The sequence below is a fragment of the Cryptomeria japonica genome, chromosome 5 (genome assembly GCF_030272615.1).
Source record: "Cryptomeria japonica chromosome 5, Sugi_1.0, whole genome shotgun sequence".
Lineage (NCBI taxonomy): Eukaryota > Viridiplantae > Streptophyta > Pinopsida > Cupressales > Cupressaceae > Cryptomeria > Cryptomeria japonica.
In genome coordinates this window covers 850,245,412-850,271,451 of record NC_081409.1, presented here as the reverse complement: position 1 = coordinate 850,271,451, position 26,040 = coordinate 850,245,412, and positions in this window count along the sequence as shown.

Here is a 26,040-nt window from a genome sequence, read left to right as displayed (position 1 = left end):
TAAGGTGTTTAGATAAACAAGAGGTGGAATGGGAATTACGTGAAGTACACAAAGGCATGTGTGGGGCACACTTAAATGGTCTCACCTTGGCTAAATATCTTTTGAGAACAAGATATTATTGGACTAAGATGGAAGTAGATGCATATAACTATGTGAAGAAATGCATCCCTTGCTAGCAATATGGCGACAAGATCCATGTGCCATCACAATAATTGCAGCCATTCATTACACCCTAACCCTTCTCACAGTGGGGGTTCAATCTCATTGGGAAAATCCACCCTTCATCCTCCAATGGACATAAATTCATTATCACTACCACTGAGTATTTCACCAAGTGGGTATAGGCTATCCCTCTTACTTTTACCACTGGTAAGCATATATCCAAATTCATCCTAACCTACTTGATTTGTCGATATGGCATTCCAAAAGTTATCATTACATATAATGGCAGACAATTTAAAAACCAGGATGTCAAGGAACTCTGTCAAAAATTTGACATCTAACATCACTTCTCCTCCCGATATTACCCCCAAGGTAATGCTCAAGATGAGGCTTCTAATAAAACCCTAATCAAAATCCTCAAAAAGATAGTCAATTAAGCTAGGCGTGATTGGCACCTCCAACTCCATCCTTCTTTGTGGGCCTACCACACTTCCATCTACATACCCACAGGCACCATCCCCTATTCCCTTGTCTTTGGCTCTAAAGTCATCCTCCCCCTTGATATCGAGATCCCCTCTCTAAGAGTATCACTACAAAATATCCTACCAGATGAAGAATACAAAATTGCCTGCCTACAAGAGCTATAATTGTTAGGTTAAAAGTGCCTCAAGGCCTTGAACCATCTCTAGGTATATCAGAATCATCTATGCATGAGTTACCACAAGAAAGTCAGAACCCAAGAATTTGAAATTGGTGTCCTTGTTCTCATGGAGAATTAGAAAAACCTTCAAGAAAGAGAAAAGAAAGGAAAGTTCGAGCCTAATTGGCTTGGATCATATGTAATTACAACAAAATATGGATCAGGGAACTATCAGTTGTCTACTCCTGAAGGAGATCCTTTGGAAGATCCAATGAATATCATGCCCCTAAAATTATTCTATGCCTAGTCCTCAAAAAGTCATTAATTGTCAAAAAAAAAAAAACTCATGAAAAATAAATAAAAATGAGAAAAAAGATCCTGAAAAAACATCATCATTCTAGTGAAAACCTGGCAAATAGGCACCCTGTGACACCAAAAAAAAAAAGAAAAATCAATTCATCCTTCACTGAAAAATCACTTTATGGCACTATGAACAAGTACCTTGGTGGAAACCTCCATGCAGGTGCCAAGGTAAATAAACTGGATCCATTGTCTATCAGGTCACTGCTCCATCCCCCCCCATCCAATTCACCCATCGCAACATGCTTTCCCTTCCACCTCCAAATAAATCATGTGTATGATGATGAGTCTTCACCTAAATCATGAATAAAGAATGTCACATCAAAACTGAGCTTGTGTGCCTTTGTGTGAACTTCATGAAGTCTTGAGAATAGCCCTAAGTCCACAAGTTATTCTTCATAGCCATATGATCACTTGCCTAATCCAAAATTCCACCCACTCTATCCTTTTCCCTAGGGATGAATCCTTCCCTCACCTTGCAACTTAATCCTCCACCCTAATCCTACTCTTGGCAAGAGGTGTCACTTGGTCATAAATGAATTACTTGTTTGATTTCTTGGATTTTTCATTTAGACTTGCATTTTTTGCCCTACGACTGCCCAAAATTTCCATATCCAGGTATGCTTACATTAGGTGCATACTAGGGCATATTTTCATAGCATGGCATGTTTTGGATCTCTCTTGTATAAATCGGCGACCTGGTACTAGTGTTTATCCACACTTACCCTTTCGTGTACAAGAGGTATCGGTGTGTTTGAGGGTTTCCTTGCACATACCCACAACTTTGTATTAGTGTTTATCAACACTTGCATAGCTGTGTGTAAGGAATTCCCATTTGACTGTGAGTTAGTCCACTCCTTGGGTTTCTCATGGCATCCTGATTCCTATAATCAATGGTACAGGTTACCTAGGGCAATATCAAACTAGGTTGGCTCTCCACATTTTTGTGCACAACTCTCACCATCATTCAATAAAGTCCTAATCTAATATTCCCATGGAGTCCTCAATCCCCCCCCCCCCCCCTCTTATTCCATATTCTTGTATTTTCCATCTAAGATCATTGTATTACTATCTGCATATTCCCTCTTTGCATTATTCATTCACTTTAGCCAGATAGGTGGCATTATTCATATAGATTTTATTTAGGTTGCATTACTTATTCATTTCATTACACTATTCATTTAGATTATCTTTTTTTTTTCAAAAATATTTACCACATAAGGTTGCACTTAGATTTCATTGCATACATCACTTATCCATTTATAATAGAGGACATCAATTCACTCAGGTACCTTACATTTCATTACTCATTCATTTGGATCACATCATTTACATACCATTGGTGACTTACATTGGAATATCTATATAAACCACATTACATTCATTTCTCATATAGATTGCACCTACTCTAATTATTCATTCATCATAAATCATTTATATCTACATATATAGTATATATACACATCAAAAAGAATGATCACTCATCCTGCATCCATAAACATATCAGCATCATGTCATAGGCATACATATATAAGTATCCACACTGTATCATAAATAGGTCAGCACAACATATGCATAATTACCATCCATACATCACATCATAAGAAAATAAATAGAATCCATCATAATAAAGTACACACATCATCCATCACCACAAATCATATGTACATAAGCTCAAAAGAAATGAATATGTCTATAATGGTACAATGATCACCTTGAAGGGTCAAAATATGATACACAATCCAAAATGGAACTAGCTCTCCCCTCCCATCTCTCCACCTCCCTCCTTTGTACCTCCTCCACCTGATCCTCCTTCTCCCCCTCCTCTCGGTGGCCTAAAACCCACCAATCCACCTATATGTTGGCTCTGCACGGGCCACTGACTCTGTGTCCAGTGAGATCACACACTCTCAATGTACAAAGTTCCTCGTTGTGTCGCAGGTACTACTCCGTGATATAGTCCCCTATAGTATCCTATCTCCTAAACTGACCTCTCCTCCCTATTGCGTTTCTACATCATATTAGAGTACATCTGCCCAAGCCTTGGAGGAACCAACATCTGACGGGATGCATCCCTCTCCCCCCATAGTCGTATCACATCTTCCTTTTCCCTTTGCACTCTCCCCCGTAGCTCCTCTATCTCATCATCCTGCCGATGGATAAAATCCTAAAGGGCCTCTATAGCCATCCCTGTCTGTGCTTCCTCTAGCATCTGCTCAGAATCCTCCCTTAGAGCATCCACCTTTTTCCTTGTTGTATGGAGGCTCTCCATAAAATATGCTATCTCCTGCTACAACCACTCCACCTCTGCCTCTAGACTCTCCCTCCTAGATCTCTCTATCTGTATCTCATGTATCTCATCCTCAAGCTAATGGAGCCTCACCTAGGTCATATCTCTCTCCTACTACACTCTGTCAAGGTCAGTCTATGATACTCCTACCCTCCCCTCCACCTGTGCCTCGAGAACATCCATAGGTAGAGCATCCTCTCCTCCGCTAGCCACTCCCTCTATGGCCTCTCCTACTGGTACTCCCTCTCCCTCCTTGGGATCCCTCCTCCATACAACCCTAACCCTCCTCTGCTGTCCACTAGCATTGCACCCTGCACTAGCCACAACTCTCTCTCCTGGCCCATCATCCTCCCCGCCGATTACCTGATCTATAGCTAGTTGTAGCTCATCATCCTCTAAAATTGCATGAATGGTAAGATGTACTAGAAAGTTCCCCTCACCTACCCCCATCCACTCATCCCAGACCAAATGAGACACTGTTTGAAAATTGGTCTTGCCCTCCAATGGACTTGTTGTCGGGACCCAAAAGCTCACCTCCCATGTAATCCAAGGATATAATGGGATGTCCCCCACTATGTCCTGAACCTACCCAAGTTGTCTCTCCAATCTGTAGGGTGCATAATACTCCATGTACACTGACTTATCGAATATCCACATCTCCATGCTAGCCCAATGTAGCTGCCAGTCCCCCCTCCATCTCTCACACCCCAAAAATGACCGCCATGTAAATTGCATAAGCTCATCAAGACTCTAGCATCAAAACCATACGGACCCTATTTGAGTGTAATGCAATAGCCCCTATACCTATCCACATATGGCTATCAGTCCTTCCTGTTCTATACACCTAGTGGTCGAGTAACCGCAATATGCTCCCAAGCCTAGATATGGAGAAGTGTCACTCCTATGGACAAGATAGCATACTCCCTATACACCACCAGATGCATATCATGATATAACTAAGCCAACATTAAGGCTCCCCACACATAATGCATGCCATCATGAACCATGAAATAAAGGCACCTGCTCCATCCAACAGGAAATCCATACCCTCCCAGATCAGGTATAATCCATCTTCTCAAGAATCCACAAATCAACAGGACCACGCGAGGAATATGCCAAATACCAATCACCCTTCCCAAGTGCATCCTACTCCTATCCAGCATTGATGGGGTCTCATACTCACAAGCCTCCTGAAGATAAAAATCTATTGCATCCAAATGGTACTTTGGGATGACACCGTGAACGTGGATCTCCAAGATCCTCCATACATCTAGAAGAGTCACTGTCACCTCGCCAATAGGAAGCCAAAAGGTGTTATACCTACTATCCTACCTCTCAACTAATGTTGTCATCATCATAGTATGAGTACATATCCTCGGCCACCTACCCACAAAATGCAACCCTTAAGAAGCTAACACCTCCAACTTATCAGGCTGCAACTCTGGATATAAACTCAACAGTAGCAGGCCAATGCTCTCTCAAAGTCAATGGCCCCCACTCAGCCTACATCCAACAAAACCAATTCACTATTTCCACATCCTCAAGTCTTATTCTACCCTCTGAGTCTAGCCGTACCCTCAACGTATCTTAAAAATTCTAATCCTGCCTCCAATCTCTCCCCTCCCCTGCGCATGTGCTCATTTACCCTGCGCTCACGCCAAAGCTATGGTGCATGCACCATTCTATAGGTGCACATGCTAGGAGAGACCCTAACCCTCCCCTCCCCTTGCCTATAACCTCCTTCAACACGAGTGCCTGCGCAACAGTGTGAGTGCCTATGTAGTACCTTGAGCACCCACATCGATGCATGAGCACCCGTGCTAGACACTGCCTCCCCCCCCAAAAAAACCTATTCTATCTGCCTATTCCTCTGAGTTCTTATGCTCACGCTACCCCATAGGCGTGCATGCTGAAAGGGCAATCAATGCGTGTGCCTTGACACATCTTGGCCCTAATCTAAGACCTAATTCTACCTTTCGCCTAAAAAATCAAAAAGGAGGATAGTCCTACATACTGGTGGTCCATAGCAGGTGGGTCTATCATATCGTCGAATCCTTTCCGCATGATGATCATGTGTGGGAATGTGATCCATCTCTCCTTCTCTCTTCTAGGCTCTGATTGGCTCCAAGGCTTGTGTGTAAAAATGACTCCTCATTGGGCCCTTTGTGGCTTATATGGGCCCCCTCAAGGGCCCATTCCCCTCGTAGTCTCTCTTGTCCTATATTCTATTCTAGTTTTTCTACATCTTCTCCCTCTTTCTCTTTAACTTATCTCCTCCACTCAAATTCTTTCTTCTTTATTTCGAGAATTTTTCGTCAATTTTTCTTTTGACAAAATTCTCGAGGAGGCATACACCTCCCACGCTTTACACTAGGGCATCTATTTCTTTTTCTTCTATCTTTTACCCACTACCAAATTTGCCGTTGCATAAAAGAGGGGCAAAATGTAGACACTTACAAATAATTATTTTAATTATTTTAAGTTCCTGACATAATTAATTTATTAATTATACCAATTTTAATTCCTTCTCAATATTAATTAATTATGATTAATATTGTCACTATAGTCTGTTGATTGATTTATTTAATAAATCAACCCCCTTTTATTCCTCTAAAAATCCTCAATATTAAATCTCCTCAAATTCCTCCTCTTAACTAATTAATTCCAATTAATTACTTAACCTAGGTGATTCCTACAAATCACCTTTTTCCTAATCCATCATTAACCTAATAAATTCTTCTACAAACTCCCAAAACTCACTTAGCATTATTCTTCTAATTTTTAATTCCCCCCACTCATTCTCTCTCCTAGTCAAATCCTCCTACAAATCTTTACCCTAATCCCACCTAATCTTTCTTCTAATCCCTCTCCTAATGAGTTTCTAGTGGCTAATCATCATGATTATCCACAAAGTCAACTCCTTGTCCCTTCCATCCAACCACTCTCCTTAAATGCTCTTTTCCTTGGTGAATGTGAGATTTTCAAAATCTCACACTCCTCTAAGCATCCCATCTCCCAATGAATTTTTAATTCCTCCTTATTCCTCCAATCCCCATTAGCATCCTTTTTGAAGAATTTTTAATTCTTCATTTCCATCCCTCAAGGAATATCCTATCCCTTGTTCTTCCAAAGGCACATTCGGAAGTCTTCCCAATGAACCTTGAGGAGTGTGGAGACAAGAAATGCCTTTAAAGCATATCTCTTAGTCTCCACACCTCCTCTTGGGCCTTGTGTGGGCTCACAAGGAATCCTAACCCTCCATTTCTCCTCCTCTCTTCCTATAAATTGAGGACTCCATTCCCTCATTTCTCATCTCCATGTTTAGTAAATCCATGCTGCTAGTTTGTGCCCAAGAAACCATCCTTGCATCCTTACTATGTCAAAATTAGCACTCATCCATACTTAGCCATTTCATCCTTTAATCATTAATCCATCACATCCATTTGTGCATAATATTGGAGAGCCAACCATATTCAAATCACTCAAAGGAGCATATCAAGTGGAGCATCATCAAGGGGTGCCTTCACTTCACCAAGCTCGATTTGAGGAATTAGGAATCATCAAAACATAAGTAAATCAATCAAAACACAAGACATGATAACTCAATCAAAAGAACACTCATTGAAATGAACCTAATTCCAAAGCACATTCAATAGAGGCATAAAAACAAAGCATCTAAAAGAGAATATCATGCAAACCATATAACAATTCGGATGCTTCTTCCATGCGGCTCCATTGTTGTTCTTTCCTCTTCAATGGGTTTGTGGATCTCACCTACAAGTGCACACACAATTGAAAGCAAGATTGATGAAAGGCTCAAGAGTACTAGAAACGAAAGTTCGGTAGTTTGATAGAAATTCGGACCAGGTTTGATTGAAAATCATCCAATTTATAGAGAAATTGGATAAATGACAAGATTGGCATGATGCAATTCAAATGGAAATTGCAAATCAATATGACAAATTATGACAAATTATGCACTTTCCATGCACAATTTGATTGATTGATAATTGATGACAAATTATGACACATTCTATGTCAAAATTGATTGATTGTCAATTATGACAATTTATGACAAATTGACATGCCATTCCCATGGAATTAGGAGATGAAATAGGAGGGAAAAGAAATTAGAAATTTGAAAAATTAGAAAATTGAAATTGATAAAAATTAGGAATTAGAAATTGAAAGAAATTAGAAATTAGGATTTAGTGAATTAGTGAATTAATTAATAATTTTTCATTTATTAATCAATTCACAAAGAGGAATAATTAGCCAATTAAATGAATATTTAATTGTAATAAGAAGACTTAGGATTAATAAATAATTTACTAATCCTAGAGGAAGAAATGGCAAATTAGGTTAAATGACTAAATCATAAAACCCTAGAAGACGAATTAGAAATGTGAAAATGACAATTAGGTCTTGATTGAAGATAATTAATATCATGATTTTGAATTGATAAATGACCAATGTGACAAAATGATTTGATTGGTAAATGCGCCAATTGATGAGGAACAATGACAAATTGATCCAAATTGACATAATTGAGACAGACAACGATTGATAGCGAAATGATCGCAAAATGACAAGATCGACAAGAGGACAAGAATCGATGACAAATAGATTGCAAAACGACAAGATTGAAAATGACCATGATCGATGACAAATCGATCGTTAAATGACAAAATTGAACATGACAACGATTGATGACAAATCGATCGTAAAATGACAAGATTGATAAACCGATCACCAGATGATAAGATTGAAAAGAGGACAAAACCCTAATTAGGATTGACGATGTCCAAAATGATGACATTGATGATACGATTGATAAGATTGACAGGATTGATGACAAGATTGATAAGATTGATAGGATTGACAGGAGGACAAAACCCTAATTAGGATTGACGATGTCCAAAATGATGACAAATGAATACGCACATTGATGCGACAGGGTAAAATTAATCAAAATCATGATTGGATAATGTTATCGACAAGACCAAATTCGAGGACGAGATGAATGAAGAATGTAGAAGAATGACTCGATGTTCGCAAATGATAAAGACCAAGTGCGTGACATAGGAGAAATGTTAATGCGACGCAAAAACCTAAAATGAGGCAATGCGCAATTGTTAAAGTATGACTTCGCAAGCGTTGACCATTTTCGGGTGTCTACAGGTATAAGTTTGCAAGGTATAAGAATTTGTCTTTATGTTTTCATGTGGTTTGATTTATGTTCCATGTTTTTAATATGTTTTAGTGCTTTGTTTGCATACTAACCAGCTGAATTCACCTTGCTAGTTTTTACCCTCTTCAATACCTTTCAAATATCTAAAAATCCTCTTGGTTGCTATGAAATGTGTTTCCTTCAGATTCTTCTAAAATCTTGCAAGTAGACCAACTAAATGAGCTATATCCGGTCTGTCATGAACAACATAGTGCAATTTTCCAATCATTGACTTGCACTCTTTCTCATCAATAGATGTGGCCTCATATTCCTTAGACAACTTACAGCCTATAACCATTGGTTTCCCAACTGGTTTATATTCACTCATACCAAATGTGTTTAATAACTCCTTCACATAGTTAGACTGTGTAATGAAAATACCGCTCTTCATTTTCTATATTTCCAAACCGATAATTTTTTTTATCTCTACTACTAGAGACATTTCAAACTCACTTTTCATTACATTTGCAAAGTCATTGCTCATGTCATCATTTCCTCCAAATATGATATCATCTACAAACACTTCACTAACCTATATTTTATCTCCTTCAGATTTGAGATATATGTTGTTGTCTTCATTGGTTCTCTGAAAACCTATCTTCATCAGGTGTGAATGAAGCCTTTCATACCATTCTCTCAGTGCTTTCTTTAATCCGTATAATTCCTTATGCAACTTACATACCATGTCTTTCTTATCAGGCAGAGCATAACCATCTGGCTGCGCAATGTATACTTCTTCTTCTAGTATTCCATTAAAAAATGTAGAATTCACATCCATATGATATATACTTTGAATCCTTTATGAGCTGCAAAAACAAGTAAAGTTATGACACCTTCCAGTCTAGCCACTGGTGCAAAAGTCTAACCATAATATTCTCTTTCTTCTTGTGCATAACCTTTGCAAACCAATCTAGCTTATTTGCGAACTACAACACCATCTTCATTCAACTTGTTCCTAAAAACCCACTTAGTACCTATCACATTTTTATTTACCGGTTGGGGTACTAGAGTCCATGTGTTATTCTTCTCGATTTGTTCAAGCTCCTCCTCCATAGATTTAACCCAATGATCATCTCCAAATGCTTCCTTAGCAGTTCTAGACTCAATAGTGGAGATGATACAAGAATTCTCTCTAATTCTTCTTCTGGTCAATACTCCAGCATCCTTATCTCCAATAATTTGCTCACGATTGTGATTGAGTCTCACATACCTCAGAATAACATGATCATTATCTTCAGATTCTTCTTCATTATCATCATCTTTTTTCTGAATCTACCTATTCTGGTTCAACTGGTACATCAACATTTTCTTTACCGGTTTCAGGTTTCATAGGTTCTGGTTCCAAAAAACAAAATGCAAGGGTCTCCATCCTTTTTCTCTACATTGATTTCCCTTGATATTTTAGCATACTCATCCACTTGAACATTGGCACTCTCAATGATTCTCCATGTCTAGTTGTTATAACATTTGTAGGCCTTACTCTTGGTGGAATAACCAAGAAATATACCTTCATCACTTTTAGCCTCAAACTTGCTAACATAGTCATGTCTCTTAATAAAACATTTACTACCAAATATCTTGAAATAACCAACATTAGGTGATCTACCATACCAGTATTCATAAGGAGTCTTGTCCTTACCTCTTTTTACCAAAATCTTATTCATTGTGTAGACAGTTGTGTTGACAACTTCTCTCCAAAAAGTCTTTGCTACACCTCCTTGTATCAATATTGTCCTAGTAGCTTCAACAGCTGACCAGTTCTTTCTCTCCACAATACCATTTTGTTGAGGTGTCCTTGGTGCATAAATTTGTCATTTGATACCATTCTCTTCACAATATCTAGTGAATTCCTCATAAGTGAATTCTTCGCCTTGATCTATCCTTAGACACTTTATCTTCTTTCTACTCTCCTTTTCAGCTAAGGCCCTGAATGCCTTGAACTTACTAAATGCCTTTGTTTTATCCTTCAAGAATGTGACCCACATCATCCTTGAGAAATAATCAGTGAAGATGATAAAATATCTATCACCTTCAATACTTTTAGTCCTTATTGGTCCACAGAGGTCTGTATGAACCAAATCTAATAGATGCTCTGCTGAAAATGACTTGCTCTTAAAAGTTGAGGATGTCATCTTTCCCAACTGACATTCCTTACATGGGTCATTAACTGGTTTGTCCAATTGAGGTAAACCTCTCACTATCTTTGACTTACTCCCTTTAACAATGTTATCAAAATTCAAATGACAAAATCTCCTATGCCAAAGCCAACTTTCATCTACTTTAGCAATTAAATAGTTGCTAACTCTAGGATTAGGTGAAACAAGTTACCTTTATTCTACTTGCCGATTGCAATATGTTCACCTTTGCTCCCATAGATTTTTCAAATGCCATTTTTAAACTCCAATGGATGTTCTCTGTCATTGAGTTGGGCAACACTCAATAGATTGTTCTTTAGACCTTCAACCCAATAGACATCATCTGCACTGCTCTTTCCATTAATAGAAATAGTTCCCTTACCTTTAACCATGTTGGGTCAGTGATTACCAAATCTCACAAATCCACCATCAAATTCCTTCAAAGAAATAAATTTGTTCTAGTCACTGGTCATGTGATGTAAACAACCGCTATCAGTGATCCAATCATTAGAATTATCCATTTGTAAAACTAAATCTTTCTGATCAGATGTTTCTTCTTTAATGGCTACAAACACAATGTCTTCATTAGCATCACCATCATATTTCTCATCAATGATACCACCATCAACTGTAATAAGACAATCTCTTTTCCCTTTTCCCTTGTACTTCTTGAATTTTTCTTGCTTGTGCTCATTATCACCATTAGGACAATTAGCAACTATGTGTCCAATCTTGTTACATGAAAAGCATTTCAAAGGTAATTTACCTCTATATTTGTCGGTACCTCTGGGCAACTGCTTGGCCAACAATGCTTCAAGCTCAACCAAACTGTCTTCATCATCAACCTCTCTGGTGGATCTAGATTCATAACTGTGACTGGAATCTCTACTTTTTCTCATAGATGGGTTAGAAATAGAAGCTCTAAATGTTGATTCAGATTTTAGAATACTATCATCATAACCATTTAATTCAAAAGCAGTAACCTTACCAATGATGGAGTCAAGCGTTACCTTGGTTTTGTCAATAGATTTCAATTCATGAATGGCTGCAACTCTGATAGAATATACTAGTAGCAGGATTCTCAATACCTTATTAACCACTATGGCATCATCCATTTTACCACTAGCACTCTTGATCTTACCAACTATCTCTTTTATCCTCTGACAATACTATTGGATATTCTCACCTTCAACCATCCACATGTCATCCCTCTTAGACTCTCTTCCTTGGCAATCTTCACATGTTCATCACCTCTATAAATCTCTTCAAGTTTCTTCCATACCTCATATGTAGACTCCAGACCATGAACATCAACATATTCAACATAAGATAAAGAATTGATAATAGCCTCCAGTGCTTGATTGTTTTCCTATTTCTCTTTCTTCTAATCATCACTCATAATCCCAGTAGGTGCAACATATTGAGTATTAACATGTTCCTAGTATTGATTTCCAAGACTCTTGATATAAATTTTCATTCTGTCACTCTATATCCTATAGTTCTCTCTATTAAATTTTAGACCTTCCTTCTTCATCATGATCTACAAGATCTTTACCTCAAGCTGTTAGGCTTAGACCTTAGAGGACCTGAGATGCTTTGATACCAATTGATGGTATGATAAAAGAACAATGATCTTGTCAACTATTGAGAGGTGGGGGTGAATTAGTACATAGAAAAACTGATAAAACTTCACCAATCTCAAAATTAATCTCTCAAAGTAAACCTAGAACTATCAATGCAACATCACCATCAAGCTAAACTGGTTGATTGTTACAATAGATAACAATAAACAACTTGTAACTGACAAACATACAAATACTTTTACTGACATAAGTAAAACTTTATTTCATATTGCTGCCAGTTATCATGACATATCAAAGTGGATTAAGTAGTTAAGTAAATCAACCATAATAAAACATAACCACAAAACATGCACCACTTGACACAATATTTTGATGTGGAAACCCAAATGGGAAAAACCACAGTGAGATGAGACTCACAAGATAACTATCTGAACTCTTTTGAAGTTCACCCTGCTAGGAGCCAAGCCTGTTAAAGCTCTACAAAAAGTCCTGTTAGGGACCACCCGATTAAGGGATTGACTATAATACCTTGTTAGAAGAAATACACTATGAGGAGTAACCTTTGTAAGGGATTTAGAATCCAAGCTAATGGATCACCTTGTTAGAGGATTTGAATAACACCAAGCTTGTTAGAGCTTACCTAGTTAGGGGATTTCAATCTACTATAATTATTAGAAAACAATAGGAGTTTGTTGATCTATTTGAATATCGCTACACTTGCTTGTTTAGATCATTTTCATGCTCCTATATACCTTTACTCAAACTGCAGATACATCATCCGATTTGGCAACCACACACTCAACTAAAATTTTGCCAACACTTCAACTAAACAACTCATCAACCTTATAAACAAATCAACTAGGTTGGTAACACAACAAAAACCTAATTCACATAGAGATTACAAACAAGTTGGTTCAAGTATGACCGTTGGATTACATAAAAATCTCTACACATCATTCAAGAAATCCTCAATCGCTCCTTGATCACCAATTCATCGAACTTAGTAACTCATCACATGCTTTGCATTACATGCAGTATATTTTCTCATTCCGAAGATAAAACCCATTACCTTAACGTGCCAAAATTATTTTGAAACTCTCTTTATACAATATGCATATGTGTCATAATCATTACTGCTCATCATCAGATCATAAACCAATATAACCAATTCACCAAACTTAATCGGCTAGGGTGTATCAAGACAACAAGTAGGGTTTACCTGTTCAACTCTCTAGTACTTAGCAATATTGGTTCACTCCACAAAATTACCTACCGATTATAGTTTCCTTTCACAAGCTCTTCCTACCAGTTACGAAACATTACAATAACACCATTACTTGGTAATTGACATCAATGACAACTTAAAATATCATTAATGCAATCTTCATGAAATTCTAATACTAATCACATACTTACTATAGAAGTATTATATGATTGTGGGTAGGCTTGCCACTGTTGTTTTTCCCTTGGTCGGGTTTTCCACATACAAATCTTGGTGTCATGTGGATGGTATTTATTCTCTAATTGTTGTTTATGCTTAATTGATGTATATCTTCTATTTTGGTAATTGGTTTATGCATTCTAGTATTGATCTTTTGGGTTTTGGTATTAAAGTTTTAATTGCTTAAGGTTCCAGTAATCTGGTGACAACTGATTTACCCCCACCTCCCAGTTGTCTTCCATTTATTTGAATTGTCTAACATGTACTAGGACAAGAAGGTTGATTGGAGAGATTTTATTGGGGTACTTGAGGTTGCACTACTATTGGGGAAGACTTCTCTTGAAGAATAGATTGATTTTCTTCAGTTTGGTAATCATGCAGAGGCTAATATCATCTAAAACTTGGAAAAGAATATTGATGAACCTCTTCTTTCACAAGCTAATCTAAAATATAAGGAATTGGTTGGGTTTCTTGAATGGGCTCTTCAAAAGTTTCAACTTGATTAATCACAGGTTCTTAAATTGAAACAAGATTCCTAAAAATTGGGAATGCAAACATTTGAGGCTTTTCTTTTACAAGATCTTAAAAAGAAGGAGGACTCCTAAAACTTGGAATTTTAAATTTGGGAGATTTAGGAGACACTTGTAATTTTGACCTTGTAATCTTCTTTCTTGGCAAGCAATAACATCATCTTTATCTCTTTTATAATGATCTATTATTCAAGATTTTCCTCAAATTATTTTTTTTACATCTTGAATTATTGATCCTAAAGATAAGCCTAGTAAGCCAACTCTTCCTGCTTGTGAAGATAGGATTGATAAGACCATCCATCCTACAACAAATTGAATTCTTGTTGTCTCTTGATCTCCTTTATCCATTCTTTTTAGTCTTGTAATATGGTTTTGATTTCATTAATCGCAAAAAAATTATCATTTTAGAGTTGGCTATGGATGTGATCATACTAATCTGGAACAAATTAGTCTTCTTGATCTTGGTCATAAGCTTGGTAAGGCTACCAAGAAGATTGAGCAGGGGTGGGTGGGTGGTAATAATGGTACTTTCTTGTTGTAGGAGAGCTATTTGGACAAAATGTAGGACTGTGATTGCTTGGATATGGCTGATAAGGAGCCTCATGGATATTATTCTCAAAATGTGGTTGTGGGTATCATATTTTCCATGAAAATCTGACATATTTACTCTTTCAAAGAGCTCAAAATTAGAATAAAAGATAGTTTTGAAATATACTAGCACTTGTCTCTTCAAAACTAGAAGATATTCTTTATAAAGCCTCTAGGTGTTTATGGATCTTGTCGGTTGCTTCTGAAAGTTGAAATTACTTATTTACACACTAAAAATCATAAATATATGGAAGAATTATCAACTGAAATAGTCCGAACTATCCCACTGATCCTGCCAAAAATTGTTGTCATGAAGGATTATGCTCTTTCTCAAGCTCTGAAGCTCAACAATCCAATGTAATATGGAAAACCCTTTGACCCTATGGGTTTCTCATAATGAAGGTGAATCTCCAAAGATAGCTGGTTCTCCTAATGGACCTCCTACAAACTTATTTTTTGATGGGAAAAAGGATGGAAAGAAAATTTGAAATAAAACCTATCCTAAGAGGTGATGCAGTGATGTAGGAGCATCCCCGGTTCATGGAAATCTTACATCAACCAAAAATATTTCCTTTCTATTTTGCAGTTTCAACATTTCATTCTGCATTTTCTAGTATTGGCTCACCAGATCTTGAAGAGTTGGATTGTTTCTTGAAGACTTGATCATCTACCTTATTCCAAAAACATGAAGCATTTGGATCATTTCTGGCAAGTTATCACTACTCGTTTCTGAGTTAGTTTTTGTTGGTATTTTCATATGGTTTTGTCATTGATGTCAACACCTACTAAATACAAGCACTTTGAAGATCCAGCAACATTCACTGGCAAGCAAGTAAACTGTGCAACAGTTACTGGTATATTGTTCACCGGCAAGCAAGTAAACTGTGCAACAGTTACTGGTATATTGTTCACCGGCAGGATATATTGTTCACCAGTACCTGGAATGATATGGAAGACACTTGGTAATGTCGAAGACATCATGTGGACACTTTGTTTTGAAGAATTAATTATTGGTATGTTCATATTTGCATATTTGCTTTTAGTGGCAAATAGGTCTAGGTTATCTAGGGTTACACCGACAGGTTTATCTTTTCTAGATCAGCATGGCACACTATGGAGATGATTTATTATTGTTATAAATGCATTTAGCCAACATGTTTAATTGGTTATTGCATCAGATATTATATTGTATAAAAATGTTTTATTGTAATATCTTGTAGAGCCGACCTACTAAAATTGGTCTTAGGGTATGGTATAAATGTAAGATCTTATTTGTAAGATCAAGTGTGAAATGCGGAAAAGAATTGAGAGAAGGTATATGTGAGATCAAGCCGGGATATACACAAAGACATCATTTGAAGGTGAAGTTAGGTTTTTGTAGAAGCATATCAGCATTACACCGGTACTGAATCTAGTATATGAAGATGCTATTTTGTGCAGTACATTCTTATTGGATTTAACCATCCAGCTGTAGTCAGTGTGACTCCCATTTTGTGATTGAGTAGTGAGCTCTAGGCTATTGGCCTTTCTGCATGTGCAGACCCCATTTATGTACACTTACTATCTGCAATAGTATCATCTGATTGTGGATAAGGTTTCCCACCATGGTTTTTCCCCTTATAGGGTTTCCATGTATAAATATTGGTGTTATGTGTTGTGGATGACTTTATGTTTGTGTTTCATGCATTAGTCTTTGCCGGTATAGCAATTTACTATTAACACTGTCTACCAGCATACTTAACTGGTTTACCGGTATTAAGCATTAAGTTGGTTAATTGGTTTTTGGTTTGAATTTTTTAGACAACTGATTCACCCCCCCCCCCCTCTCAGTTGTCTCCAGGACCTAACAATTGGTATCAGAGCCTAGTCCTCTTTTGCAGAAGTTTAACAACTTGAGGAGATCCAATGTCTACTGATTATTTCAGGAAGGACAGTCCTAAACTTGATGGAACCAACTATGCGATATGGAAGATCAGAATGGAGACACATCTTAATTGCATTGGTAAAGACATCTGGGAAGTTACTAAGAATGGTTATACTGCTGCTGTAGTTGGTCAGACTGTTCCAACTACCTTAGCTAAAGATGAAGAAAATGATTGCAAAGCAAGAGAAGCACTTTTGAGTGCATTATCAGATCAACAAATCATGGGATTATCAGATAGGTCTAATGCTAAAGCTATTTGGGATCATTTGGAAACACTGAATGAAGGAGATTCCACAGTCAAGATTGCAAAACTTGAAAGCTTCTGAGTCAGGTATGAACATCTAAAAATGGAAGAAGATGAAAGGATTTCTGCTTTTATGGAAAGAGTAAATGAAATTGTTTTGGGTATTAAATGTTGTGGAGGAACCTTGAGTGAGGATGAAATTGTTTCAAAAATTTTAAGAGGTTTTCCACTGGCATATAAAATGAAGGTTATTGCTATAAATGAGTTGAGAACAATGCCTAATACATTAGTAACTAGGGATACATTGATTGGAAAACTTTTAGCCTTTGAAATTGAGGAATTTGGTCATGTAGCTACTATAAAAACTGATTTGGCCTTTAAAGCATCAACATCATCTGCTCCATCATTTGACAAATCAGATTGGAGAGCCTTTTATGCAAGAGAACTTGAAGAATCCAGAAAGGAGAATGAAGAGCTTGAAGAACTTGAAGCACTATTTGCAAGGAAAATGCCAAAAGGTCCAATTGGAAGTAAGTATGAAGGTAAAGCACCCTTTATATGTTTTAACTGCAATAAGATTGGTCATATGGCTTCAAGATGCCCTGATAGACATGCTAGACTAAGAGAAGAAGCTAGAAGAACATACAAGCCTAATCTTGAATATCAGAGATATAGATTTAAAAAGAACAAAGATAAATCTTGTTACATTGCTGATGAAGGTGTGACTGATGATTCTGATGAGGATCCAACAGACAACAAATGGGTTTTTGTTTCTATAACAGAAGATCAACCAGCACCTACTACTCCACCGATAGAACAAGCCTTAGTAGCTAAAGTTGAAGCAAAGGATGAATGGATCATTGTCTCAAGATGCTCACATCATATGACTAGAGACAAAGGTAAATTCTTGAACTTTCAAGAATACAATGGAGATTTAGTAAGATTTGGAGATGACAAAGCCTGTTCAATCAAAGGTAAGGGTTCAATATCTCTTAATGGTAAGCATAACACTGACAATGTCTACTATATTGAAGGATTAAAGCATGATATTTTAAGTGTTGGTCAATTAGTTGAGAAGGGATTCCAGTTACAATTTAAAAATGGAAAATGTAAAATCATGAATAGAACTGGCTTGGAAATTGCAACCGGTAATCAAACTAGAGGCAATACCTTTCATTTGAATAATAGTGAAAAGGCATGCTTAATTGCACATATAGATGAAAGTTGGTTATGGCATAAGAGATTATGTCATGTAAACTTTTTTTGCATGGTAAAAATCAGTACTTTTAAGGTAGTTAGAGATCTACCTAAAATTGTGAAACCTCATAATACAATTTGTAAGGAATGTCAATTTGGAAAACAAGTTAGAGCTAGTTTCAAAAGTATTCCAGAAAAATCCAATAATGCTCTTGATTTAATTCACACTGATTTATGTGGTCCAGCTAGAACTAGAAGCTTACAAGGTGATAGATATTTCATGCTAATTATTGATGATTACTCTAGAATGTGTTGGGTTACTTTTCTCAGAGAGAAATCAGAAGCACTTGGAAAGTTCAAACTATTCAAAGCAATGGTTGAAAATGAAACAGGTAAGAAAATTAAATGTTTAAGATCAGATCAAGGAGGAGAATTCACATCTAAGGACTTTAATACATTCTGTGAAGTGAATGGAATCAGAAGACAATTATCAGCACCTCGGACACCACAGTAGAATGGAGTTGTTGAAAGGAAAAACATAACTATCTTGGATGCAGCTAGAAGTATGTTATTAGAAGCAAATCTACCACATGTGTATTGGAGAGAGGCAGTTATCATTGTTGTCTATACATTCAACAAAATTCACATCAAAGGTGAAGCCGGTAAGACCCCTCATGAACTATGGTTTGGTAACACTCCTACTCTTAATTATTTCAAAAATTTCGGAAGTAAATGTTATATTAGAAGAGATGAGTATATTGGCAAATTTGATCCTAGAAGTGATGAAGGAATATTTCTTGGTTATTCATCTAAGAGCAAGGCATATAGATGTTTTAATAAAAGACTATAGAAAATTGTTGAGAGTACAAATGTAAAGATTGATGAACAATTCAGAGGAACTTCAAGGTATATAGACTCTAAACCGGCAACAGAAATTGTGACAAATGAACCTATACTGAATCCACCGGTACAGAATGAAGATCCAGTTACTCTGGTATCATCAGAAGATTCCATAGTAATTGAAGAACAACAAAAAACTAAGACACCTTGGTATGTAAGATTGAATCATTCTGAAGATCAAATTATTGGAAACAATCTCAAAGGAGTTATGAAAAGAGGAAGATTGGCAAATGAAGAGGTATGTCTTATTTCTCAAATTGAACCATCATCTATCAATGAGGCATGTGAAGATAAATTTTGGATTAAAGCTATGGAAGAAGAATTAGGACAAATTGAGAAAAATAATACTTGGACATTAGTTCCCCGACCCAAAGATAAAAATGTAATTGGAACTAAATGGGTATTTAGAAACAAACTTAATGAAGATGGTAAGGTTGTCAGAAATAAAGCAAGACTAGTGTGTAAGGGATATTCTCAGAAAGAAGAAGTTGATTACAATGAAACCTTTGCACCAGTAGCCAGAATTGAGGCAGTTAGATTATTTTTGGCTTTTGCAGCTCACAAGGACTACAAAGTTTATCAAATGGATATTAAATGTGCATTTTTGAATGGAGATCTTGAAGAAGTATATATTAAACAACCTGATGGATTTTATTTGATAGATGACAATGATATGGTTTGCAGGTTAAGAAAAGCTCTGTATGGATTGAAACAAGCCCCAAGAGCTTGGTATGCAAGGTGGGATAAGTATCTTTTGAAGATTGGTTTTACTAAAGGAAATGCAGATTGAAATTTATACTACAAAATAACTAATGATGACATCTTGATTATTGAAGTATTTGTTGATGATATAATCTTTGGAGGAGAAGATGAATTATGTAAGGAATTTTCTCTTGAAATGCAGCAAGAATTTGAAATGTCTATGATTGGAGAAATAAAATTCTTTTTAGTTTTGCAGATTTATCAGACTGATAAAGGTATATTTTTTAGCCAATCCAAGTACTTGAAAGAATTACTAAAGAAATTTGGGATGTAGAACTCTAAACTGGTAAGCACACCTATGACTACAAATGACAAATTATCTCAAAGGGATGAATCTACACTTGTTAATCCAACTAGATACAAATCTATGATAGGAGGTTTACTGTATTTGACACAAACCAGGCTTGATATTATGAATACAGTATGTATTGTTTCTAGATTTCAGAGTAATCCTAGGGAAAATCATGAATCAACAGTAAAAAGGATTTTTCGGTACCTACAAGGCACAACAAATCTTGGATTATGGTATCTTAAAGATGAAAATTTTGATCTATGTGCATACACAGATGCAAATTGGGCAGGAGATGTAGATGATAGAAAATGCACCACTAGAGGAGCATTCTTTCTTGGAAATAGATTAGTATCTTGGTTGAGTAAGAAACAGAGCTGTACATCTTTATCAATAGCAGAATCAGAATATGTTGCAGCAACAACCAACTATACATAGGTATTATGGCTTAAGAAAATGTTGAAAAACATAAAGGTAAAATGCAAGGAATCCATTACTATATACTGTGATAACACTACAGCAATTGATATATCTAAGAATCCGGTATTACATTCTAAAACAAAACATGTTTCTATCAAACTGAATTTTCTAACGGAAAAAGTTGAAGAAAAGGAGATAAAACTGGTTTATGTGAATACTAAAGAACAACTTGTAGATATTTTCACAAAACCTTTGCCTAAGGAGACTTTTGATTATCTCAGAGATCAGCTTGAAGTCATACCACCATCAGTAGAGACTTAGATAGTTGATGATTGTCATCAACTGGCTAAATTAAAAAGACAAATCTTTTATTCCGGTATTTGATGAGGAAGCTACTTCTCAAGAGGAGTAGCTGGTATTTTGTATGAACTTGACTTTGGCATTTGATGTCAAAGGGGGAGAGATACTATGGAAAAACACATTATCCTTTAAAGAGGGATTGGTATTGAAAATAAATCTTTGGACAAACACATGTTACTCCCAGGGGGAGAAATGGAGATTGTTGGTTTTTGTATTTGACATTTCTGTTTTGGCACTTTGCTAGTTTTTCCATCTTGTGTTGCCATCGATGCCAAAGGGGGAGATTGTTGGTATTTTGGTATGGTTTTGTCATTGATGTCAACACCTACTAAATACAAGCACTTTGAAGATCCAGCAACATTCACCGGCAAGCAAGTAAACTATGCAATAGTTACTGGTATATTGTTCACCGGTACCTGGAATGATATGGAAGATACTTGGTAATGTAGAAGACATCTCGTGGACACTTTGTTTTGAAGAATTAATCATTGGTATATTCATATTTGCATATTTTCTTTTACCGGAAAATAGGTCCAGGTTATCTAGGGTTACACCGACAGGTTTATCTTTTCCAGATCAGCATGGCATGCTATGGAGATGATTTATTATTGTTATAAATGCATTTAGCCAACATGTTTAATCAGTTATTGCATCGGATATTATATTGTATAAAAATGTTTTATTGTAATATCTTGTAGAGCCGACCTACTAAAATTGGTCTTAGGGTATGGTATAAATGTAAGATCTTATTTGTAAGATCAAGTGTGGAATGCGGAAAAGAATTTAGAGAAGGTATATGCGAGATCAAGCAGGGATATACACAAAGACATCATTTGAAGGTGAAGTTAGGTTTTTGTAGAAGCATATTAGCATTACACCGATACTGAATCCAGCATATGAAGATGCTATTTTGTGTAGTACATTCTTATTGGATTTAACCATCCAACTGTAGTCAATGTGACTCCCATTTTGTGATTGAGCAGTGAGCTCTAGGTTGCTAGCCTTTCTGCATTTGCAGACCCCATTTATGTACACTTACTATCAGTAGTATCATCTGATTGTGGGTAAGGTTTCCCACCATAGTTTTTCCCCTTACAGGATTTCCATGCACAAATATTGGTGTTATGTGTTGTGGATGACTTTATGTTTGTGTTTCATGCATTAGTCTTTACCGGTATAGCAATTTATAGTTAACACTGTCTACCGGCATACTTAACTAGTTTACTGGTATTAAGCATTAAGTTGGTTAATTGGTGTTTGGTTTGAATTTATTAGACTACTGATTAACCCCCCCCCCCCCCCCTCAGTTGTCTCCGGGACCTAACAGTTTTATCATACTAGTTGCCTGGACCTATTTGCATTTTTAATGTACCAGAATCTACTTGATCCCTTTCGTAGCTTGCAGAGCCTTGAGCATTGGTTGTGATGTTCCTTGGCATGTGGCTAACCTCCTCTTTGATATACATTTCATCCTTTGGATTTTTCAGAGGAATTTCTTTGGCCGAGGCCGACCTTGATGTTTTTACATGTTAGGTCTTGTTCTTCGACATTTTATCCCTTTTTGGGCCAACCGGATCCCCTTGGATAATATAAATCACTGTAATTGAGCATTAGAATGTATATCAGTTAAGATATAGAACATAGATCTTAAGATTTGAGGTCCTAGTTGTGACCTGTTCTGTAATTAAGAGTGTTTTAGCAAGCTAGTGAGTTAGTTTTGTAACCCGGTTGTTACCAGTTGAATTTAAATAGTTTTCATGATATAATTCATTAAGTTCTACATTGCCTCCATCATATCCTATGTTTCTATTTTGTTTACTCTTGTTGACCGGTCCGGATTGATCTCTTTGAGGTCCTTTCTAACTGGTGACTACACCAAATGGTATCAGAGAAAGCTTTCATTTCAACAATTGTATTGTCCTAAGAAATTTTGTTGTAGGGTGGTAGACTGTGGATCCAACCTGTAGCTATGGAGGACTAGCGTAAAGATGGTGCAAAGAAGAAATAGGAATGGTGGAGCATGTGGGAATGCAGACACTGTTGTGATGGAAATATTGTGAGGAATTGTAGACTAGTTGGAAGCCATTGAGACAACCTAGAGAAGAGGTGGACATATTGAATATGTGACTGAAGATGAAGGAGAAGAAGTCATGATAGAACAAGTAAACCCACTAGTGATTGGTCCTGATGAAGAAAGGTTTTTGAGGGTTTTGAGTAGAGAAAATACTAAACCTCATTTTACCCCACCAAAATATGAAGGAAAGTTTGGGATGAATTATGGGTTTGGATCTTGAAGATGGAGAAATATTTTAACTTTGAGAATACTATAGAGGAAAAAAAGGTGAAATATCTTTGTACTCAGTTAAAACGTCATGCATCTCTTTGGTGGAAGAATTTGCAGGTTGATAGATAGAGAAGAGGTAAGGAGAAGATCAAGACATGGGATCGGATGGTTTCTAAGTTCAAATCAAAATTATGCCAGTAGATTATCAAGTGATTTTGTTCCAAAAGTTGCAGAATTTGAGGTAGAAGGGACCTAGTGTGAAGGAGTACACCGAAGCATTTTACAAGTTGAATATCAGATCCAGACATATTGATGATGAAGTTGAACAAGTTGTAAGGTATTTGAATGGATTATGGATGTCTATACAAGATAAACTCATTTTGATCAATCTGTAGAGTGTTGAAGAAGCTTACCAGTATACCCTGAAAGCAGAAGATAAGTTGAACAAAAGACATGAGCAAAGATAGAGAGGTAGAGGTGGAAGGTTTTCTGAAGGAATATTTCAAGGAGGAAGAGGATATACTTGACGTAGAGGAACCTGGATGGATTAGTACATGGAAAAGGAAGTAAGAAAATAAGGTAATTCATATTGGAAGGATGATAGAAATTTCTACCAGAGTAGAGAACCAGATCGCTACCGGAATGAGAATTTTGGAAAAAGATAAGAGAGTGTTTAGAGGAACTTTCTATAAGTGTGGAGGAGAAGGACATCATTCTTTTGAATGTAAGAAGACAAAGAATACTGAGAGAACAATAGTGGTGGAAAAAATCCCCATTGAATCAGCTAATAAATTGGAAGATGGAGAACTGTTTATGATGAGGAGAGCTTTATGTCATACCGAAGGAGATGAAGAGCCCTTGTAGAGGAAAATTTTGTTCAAGATCATATGTAAGGTATCTGGTAAGTGTTGTAAAGTTGTTATTGATAGTGGTAGTTCAGATAATCTTATTTCAGAAGAGATGGTGAATAAGTTGAATTTGGAAAGATTGAAAAAACCTAAGCCTTATCAGATAGCATAGATTCAGGATGATCATAAGTTGTTAGTAAGTGAGCAATGTTTGATGAAATTGAAAATTGGGAATTATCATGATAAAGTCTTGTGTGATATTATTCCTATGGATATTTATCATCTTTTCTTGGGTAGACCTTGGTAGTTTGATAGGAAGGCATTACATGATGGGAGAAAGAATACATACACTTTTGTGCCCAATGGGATGAAGCAAACCTTGTTTCTCTTGGAAAAACATTTGAAGAGTGAAGTATGTACAAATACTAGAATTTGTTTGGTGGATGGAAGGAAATTCTTGGATGGAATGAGACATGAGAATGTGTGTTTTTTTTTAGTTCCTAAGAAGACTGAGAACCCAGAGCATGAAGAAGAACAACTAGAAGATATAAAAGAGTTGCTAACAGCATATGAAGACATCATATCAAATAATGTGTCTGATGGATTACCACCAGTGAGTAGTATCATTCATTAAATGGACTTGATTCCTAGAGCTAGTTTGCCTAACAAAGCTACACACTAGATGATACCGACAGAGAATGAAGAGTTGAATAGACAAGTGTAGGAGCTATTGAAGAAAGGTTTGATAAGAGAAAGTTTGAGTACTTGTGTAGTAATAGAAGTATTAACACCTAAGAAGAATTGAGAATGGAGGATGTGTACCGATTCTAGAGCAATAAACAAGATCACAGTGAAATACCGGTTTCCATTGCCTAGGATGGATGACATAATGGACTGTTTGAGTGGAGCCAAATACTTTACAAAAATAGACTTGAAGAGTGGATATCATCAGATCGGGATCAGAGAAGGAGATGAGTGGAAGGCAACATTCAAGATAAATGAAGGACTGTATGAATGGTTGGTGATGCCTTTTGGATTGACTAATGCACACAGTACTTTCATGAGGTTGATGAATGAGGTATTGAAGAAATTATTGGGTAAGTTTGTTATTGTATATTTGGATGACATTCTAATTTTTAGTAAGACAAAAGAGGAGCATTTGTTGCATTTAAGACAAGTTTTGCAAAGGTTGAGAGAAGAAAAGTTGTTGATAAATCTTAAGAAGTGTACTTTCATGAAGAAAGAATTAGTCTATTTGAGATTTCTTATATCTGAGGATGGTTTGAAGATGGACCCTGAGAAAGTAAAAGCAATTGTTGAATTGCCTACCCTACAAAGCATTGGAGAGGTAAGATCATTTCATGGATTGGCTAGTTTCTACTGGAAGTTCATCAAAAAATTCAGCTCAGTTTGTAACCCTATGACTGAGACAATGAGGTGGGATATGAAGGAATTCAAGTGGACCACCAAACCAAACAAAACTTTTGAACTATTCAAGCAGAAAGTGACTGAGTAGCCTGTGTTATCTTTACCGGATTTCAACAAAGTATTTCAAGTGGATTGTGATGCAAGTGGAACTACAATTGGAGCCGTATTGAGTCAGGAAGGGAGAGTAGTAGCTTATTTCAGTGATAAATTGAATGATGCCCATCTTGGCAAATCCACACTCCAATGAGAAATTGTAGGTGATTGAAGGTTTTGTCATTGATGGAAACCTTGCAATCATAGGACACTGACAAGATAATGATATCAACACCGCCACTGATAGACAGATTCTACACTGACACACAGAACACCAATAGTGAAAGGAAGGATACTGACACCTTGGCTGACATCAATTTTGTTTAAAATAT